The sequence below is a fragment of the Rousettus aegyptiacus genome, unplaced genomic scaffold (assembly GCF_014176215.1).
Source record: "Rousettus aegyptiacus isolate mRouAeg1 unplaced genomic scaffold, mRouAeg1.p scaffold_m13_p_3, whole genome shotgun sequence".
NCBI classification, from domain to species: Eukaryota; Metazoa; Chordata; class Mammalia; order Chiroptera; family Pteropodidae; genus Rousettus; species Rousettus aegyptiacus.
Window position 1 is genome coordinate 84,883,789 of NW_023416306.1, and position 7,003 is coordinate 84,890,791.

Genomic DNA, 7,003 nt, shown 5'->3' on the forward strand with positions numbered 1-7,003 from the left:
ATCACAGAAATACCATATTACCTAAAGCATCATACAGATTTAATGCAAACCCCATCAAAATCTCATTGGCATTTTTTAAAGAAATAGAACAAAAAAATCAGTAGACCCCGAACTGCCAAAACCACCCTGAGAAAAAAGAATGAGGCTGGAGGCATCACTCTGCCCGACTTCAAATTATACTACAAAGCGACACTAACTAAAACGGCGTGGTATTGGCAGCAAAACAGACACATGGACCAGTGGAACAGAATTGAGAGTCCAGAAGTAAACCCATATTTATGTGGGCAAATAATGTTCAACAAAAAAGCCAAAAACATACTGTGGAGAAAGGACAGCCTCTTCAATAAATGGTGCTGGGAAAATTGGAAGGGCACCTGCAAAAGAATGAAACTAGACTGCTGTCTATCACTACACACCAAAATTATCTCAAAATGGATTAAGGACTTGAATATAAGACCTGAAACAATAAAGTGCATAGAAAAAAAAAAACAGAACTAAACTTAAGGACCTTGGACTTAAAGGGGATTTTATGAATTTGACCTCGAAAGCAAAGGAAGTAAAAGCAAAAGTAAATGAATGGGACTACATCAAACTAAAACTTTCTGCTCAGCAAAAGAAACCGTCAACAAGGTAAAGAGACAACCATCCGAATGGGAAAATATATTTGCAAGCAATGCCTCCGATAAGGGCCTAATATCCAAAATATACAAGGAACTCATACAACTCAATAATAACAACAAAAAAACAAATGATCCAGTCAAAAAACAGGCAGAGCACCTGAACAGGCACTACTCCCTAGAGGATATAGAAATGGCCAATAAATATATGAAAAGATGCTCAACATCACTAGCTACTAGGAAAATGCAAATTAAAAATACAATGAGTCTATGGTCATGCTACCTTGAACAAGTCCTATCCCATCTGATCTTAGAAGCTAAGCACGGTTGGGCCTGGTTAGTACTTGGATGAGAGACCACTTAGGAAGACCAGGTGCAGTAGGCATAAAATAAAAGAAAATAAAGGATTGTAAGCTGACAAAGTCCTTGCAACAAAGAGTTGCCTCGCCTAAAAAAAAAAGCACTATGATGAATGACCATCTCACACCTGTTAGATTAGCTATAATCAATAGGACAAGTAATAACAAATGTTGGAGAGGATGCAGAGAAAAAGGAACCCTCGTACACTGCTGGTGGGACTGCAAATCGGTACAGCCACTATGGAAAACAGTATGGAGGTTCTTCAAAACACTAAGAATTGATTTACCATATGATCCAGCAAAGGCTTGAAAACCCATATCTGAAAAGATATTTCCACACTGATGTTCATAGCAGCACTATTCACAGTGGCCAGGACATGGAAGCAACCAAAGTGTCCTATGATAGATGATTGGCTAAAGAAGCTGTGGTATGTGTATATGATGGAATATTACTCAGCCATAAGAAGAGATGGAATACTGCCATTTGCAACAACATGGATGGAACTTGAGATAATCATGCTAAGCGAAATAAGCCAGACAGAAAAAGCTGAAAACCACACGATATCACTTATAGGTGGGATATAAACCTAAAAGCAACAAATGAACAGAACAGAGACTCAGAGACATGGACAATGGATTAGTGGTTACCAGAAGGTAGTGAGTGAGGGAGAAAGGAAGAGATAAAGAGGGTAAAAGGGGTCAAATATAGGGGGGTTGGGGAAGGGCAAAGTAGATAAAGGGGATCAATTATATGGTTGCTGAAGAAAACTGGACTTTGGTGGCAATCACACAATAGAATATGCAGATGTCAAATTATAATGTACACCTGAAAATTATATAATTGTATTAACCAACGTTACCCCAATAAACTTAACAAAAAAAAAATGACTTTGTCTGGTTTTGGTATCAGTGTAATGTAGCTCAAAGAATGATTTGGGAAGTATTTTCTCTCTTCAATTTTCTGAAAGAGTTTATTTGAAATTACTTTTCTTTCTTAAATTTTTGATAGAAGTCACTAGTGATACCATTTGAACCTGGAGTTTTTCTCTGTGCTGAGGACTATAAGTGAAAATTCAGTTTCGTTATTGGTAACAGGTGCATAGGGGTTATCTGTTTCTTCTTGAATGAGTATTCATTGTTTTTGAAGGAATTGATCTATATCATTTAAGTTGCTGAATGTGTATAGAATTGTTCATAATATTCTCTTATTATTCTTTTAATGTCTGTTGTAACTGTAATTACATCACTTTATTTTTTGCTGGTATTGGTAAATTGTGTCTCTCTCTTTTTGTCTTAATCAACCTGAATAGAGATTCATTAATTTTATCGATTTCTAAAATAATAAGTGTTTAGTTTCACTGATTTTCCCTTTGATTTTGAGGTTTAATTTGCTCTACTTTTTCTACTTTTTTAAGATGGAAATTCAGGTTATTAATCGAGGCACTTCTAACAAATTCTCTCTAAACGCTACTTTACTAGTGTTCTACACTATTTGGTATGTTGTGTTTTCACTGTCATTTAGTTCAAAATATTTTCTAATTTCACTTTTTAAATATATTTATTGAAATATAATAGGCAATTAGTTGCTCATACTTACATTATACAATTTAATGAGTTATTTCCAATTATAGTTGGAATACAATAATATATTAGTTTCAGTTATACAGCATAGTGATTAGAGATCAATATAACTCACAAAATGGTCACCCCACTAATCTAGTATCCTTCTTCCCCCTTACATATTTATTACACCATTATTGACTATTTTCCTTATGTTACACTTTATATCTCCATGACTATTTAGTACCGATCCATTTGTACTTCTTAATCCTTTTGCCCTTTTTCACAGTTCCCCTCCCAACCTCCTCCCATCTAGTAGCCCTCAAAATATTCTCTGCGTCTATGAGTTTGTTTCTGTTTTTGTTGTTCATTTTGTTCTTTAGATTTAACATGTACATAAAGTTATGTGGTATTTGTCTTTATCTCACTTACTTCATTCAGTGCAATACCCTCTAGGTCCATCAAGACGATATCTTTTTCCAGCCCCTTCCTTTTAGTCTTTGTGTGTCTTTTAATTAGAAATGAGTTTTTTTGTGTGCAGAATATGTAGGGGTCTTGTTTTCTTATCCATTCAGCCATTCTATCTTTTGGTTGGAACACTTAATTCTTTTCCACTTGAGATACTTGTTGATCGATATATAGTTATTACTATTCTTCAGTCATGTTTTGATACATGTTTTTTCTTCTTAATGAAGTCCCTCCAATATTTCCTGTAAAGCCAGCTCTGTGTTGATGAAATCATTTAGCTTATTTTTGTCTGGTAAGCTCTTTCTCAGTCCAGCTCTAAATGATAGCTTTGTTGGATAAAGTATTCTTGGTAGATTTGGTGTCTTCATCATTTTGAGTATTTTGTGCCAGGCCCTTCTGTTCTGCATAGTTTCTTTTGAGAAATCGACTGCCAGTCTTATGGAAGCTCCCTTTTAGGTAATTAACTTCTTTTCTTTTGCTGCTTTTAAAATTCTCTCTTTGTATTTAACTTTTGGCATTTTAATTAAGATGTGTCTTGGTCTTTGGGTTCATCTTTTTTGAGACTCTCTGAACTTTCTGGGGTTGTATGTCTATTTCCTTCACTAGATTAGGGAATTTTTCCATCATTATTTCTTCCGACAGGTTTTCAACTTCTTGTTCTCCCTCTTCTCCTTCAGGTACCCCCATGACACAGATATTGTTACATTTAATTTTGTCCCATAGGTTCCTTAAATTATTATCATACTCTTGGCTTCCTTTCTTTTTGACATTCTGATTGGGTGTCCTTGACTTCGCCATCCTCTATATTTGTGGTTGGTTCCTCTTCATCATCCACTCTGTTGATTCCATCTAATATACTCTTTATCTCAGATGATGTATTCTTCATTTCTGACTGGTTCACTTTTATAATTTCCATTTCCATTTTTATATATTTTTTCTTTTTGTTAAAAATTTCACTGAGTTTATCCACACTTTCCCTAAGTTCGTTGAGCACCCTTATAACCAGTGTTTGGAACTTTACATCTGTTAGATTGGTTGACTCCATTTTTCCTGGATCTTTGTTCTCTTCCTTCATATGGATTCTGCATCTTTGTCTTCCCACTTTTACTGCCTTTCTGTACCTGTTTCTATGTACTAAACAAAGCTCCTAAGTCCCTCGGTCTTATTAGCATGGCTTTGTGCAGTAGGTGTCCAGAGGTGCAGTCCTGAGAGGGGTTCAGCTGCAGGCCAAGTTAGCCCCAGGCTGTGCCCCTCCAGGACCACCTGTTAAGATTCAGCAAGCAATCCACAGGTTCTGTGCTTATAGTTGCTTCAAGAGGCCATACCAGAAACTGAAGCCAGCTGCCGCTAGTGTGGGTCTTGGAGTTGCTCAGCCAGTGGCACAGGACTTGCTGAGGACACACCTGAATGTAGCTTTGGTGGGCCACGAGTTGGGGAGGTGGAGTTTCAGGGAATCCTCTGGGCAGAGGGACCTCTGCTATCGCATTTGATGATGTCCCCGCTATGGCAGTGCTTGCTGTGTCCGCACAATGGGAGTGGGGAGGTCTCAACAGAGGAATAATGGATACCATCAGCATTTCTGCCCAGGAGAAAGCCTCGCCTCCAGCCTGGATCAGATACCTCAGTGTTCCCCTGTAAGTCCCTGGTGCCCCCTCAGCATTCGACTCTTTTCTAGTGCTCAGAGTGAGCAGGTCCATCACTGTGAAAGTCCGCTCTCAACGCAGCTCCTTTAAGAGAAGCGTCTGCAGGTGCTGCTGCCACAGCCTCTGTCCCATTCAGTCCCTCAGGACCTGCCGGTGTCTTCACCTCCTCCTACCTTCTACTGTTGCAGGGTGATTTCTTATTTCTCTCCCTAGTTGTAGGGCTTTTGTTCATCTAGACCCCAGGCAACTCCGTGTTTCCTTCTCAACTTTGATGTGGTCACAAGAGGGATGAACAAAGCCTCTATCATCTACCCCATTTTGTCAGGTCTCTCTAATTTCACTCTGGCTTTTTTGCTCCATAGGTTATTTAGAAGTATGTTAGTTTCCAATATTTGGAAATTTTCCCATGTATCTTTTTCTTACTATTTTCTAATTTAATTCCATTATAGTCAGAGAACATATTTTGAATTAGTTGGTTTTAATTTTTCAAGGCTTTTTTACACTCAACAATGTTGTCTTAGTAGATATTCCCTGTGCACATGAAAACAATGTTTATGCCCTTCACTAGCTCAGCTGGTAGAACATAGGACTATAGTGTCGCCATAAAAAATTTTTTTTTAATTAAAAAAAAAAAAGAATATTATGCTGTTGTTTGGTGGCACGTCTCTCTATATAATTATATAAATGGTTTATATATTTGGTTTATTTATTACAAATAGTTTGGATTATAGTGTTTATTATGATTTTTAAATTTTCTATGTCCTCACATATTTTCTACTTATTTTATTAATTATTAATAGAGGATATTAGAATCTCTGACTGTAATTGTAAATTTGTCAATTTCTCCTTTCAAGATCTATAGGTATTTTATTTATTTGTTTGTTTGTTTTACTTGATGAATTTTGATTCTCTGTTATTTGGTGCAAAAACATTGAGAACTGTTGTATTCTTTGATGGTAGGACCCTTTTATTATTATGAAATGATCCTCTTTATCCCTGCTAAGATTATTTGCTCTGAAATCTACTTTGTCTGATATTAGTATAGCCAATCCGGTTTTATTTTTATCAGGATTATCTAGATATATCTTTTCCATTATTTTACTTTGAATCTATTGTGTCTTTATATCTAAAGTGGGTTGCTTATAGGCAGCATATAGTTAGGTATTGCTTTATTATCCAATCTGGCAATCTTTGCTTTTTAATTTAGTTTTTATACCATTTATACCTTATATATTAGTTACATGCTTCTACCTTCCTGTTTAATTTCTTTGCCCTATATGTTATTTGTGACCTTTTTCCTACTTTATAGACTTCTCTTGGATTAATTGAATATCTTTATGAATCCATTTCTTTCTCCTTTGGAACTTATGAGTTATAACACTTTGTTTCATACTTAGTTGTTTTAGAGTATATTGTAAACAACTTTAATTACCACAGTTTACCTTCAAATAATATTAGAGTTTTTTTATACATGTATATAAAAGGGTTTCATTCATGTCTTAGTATTACATATTTCACTATTAACCAAAGACTGAGCTGTTTTTCTATGTAGTTTTCGCGTCTCTGGAGTTCTACCCCACAACCTCCAGCACCTGCAGACTCCCACTGTCTCCTGTCTCCTTCCCCGCTCTGCTGTTTGGTAATGTACCTCTAGGCAGAAAGCCACAGTGACCTTAGGACTCATCTCATTTATTTCCCGTTTTCCTGGAATCACAGTCCCGATTTTCTTAGTATCTAATATCTTTACTGTTTCTCCACATATTCCATTCAGTTTTTTCATTGTTTAAGGCAGGAGGGTATATATGATTCCATGATATGTTTTAACATTGCATTTCTATAACTGAATGTGACTATATAAAAAGAGGCATATTTTACTAATTAATATAAATACATTCACAAGTAAATACAGAGCTGTCATTCACGTGGGACACAGCCTCGCGGTAACCTGGTGGCACCCTTTTTGATTGGGAGGTATCCATCTTGATTAGCCAGTGCCCAAGCTCTGCTGTTGTTCAGTTACTTAAATACTACCTTGTAGAACAAAATCTATTTCATCAGTAATTTCAAACATCTTAGACTATAGCTGTTCATAATATTCTTTTATTATAAAAATGATTTCTTATGCAGTGGCAGTTATTTCTTTATCATTTTGCATTTTGTTTCTTTATACAATCTCTCATTTTTTTTATGACCAGTCTTTTCAGAAACTATCTCGTTTATCTTTTTTTTAAAAAACAACAACAGTTTTTAATATTGCTGATCTTCATTATTATTACATATTGTATTATTGTTTTTCTTGTTCTGATTCCTTTAATTTTCATCTAATTTTCCTTTTTCTTTTTTTTATTAAACACTT

The 7,003-nt window shown here is 35.7% G+C and overlaps 1 pseudogene; it reads left to right on the top strand.

Moving 5' to 3' along the window:
• The first annotated feature begins 883 nt into the window (after positions 1 to 883).
• Positions 884 to 1,002, top strand: LOC118600739 (annotated as a pseudogene).
• Positions 1,003 to 7,003: the final 6,001 nt, after the last annotated feature.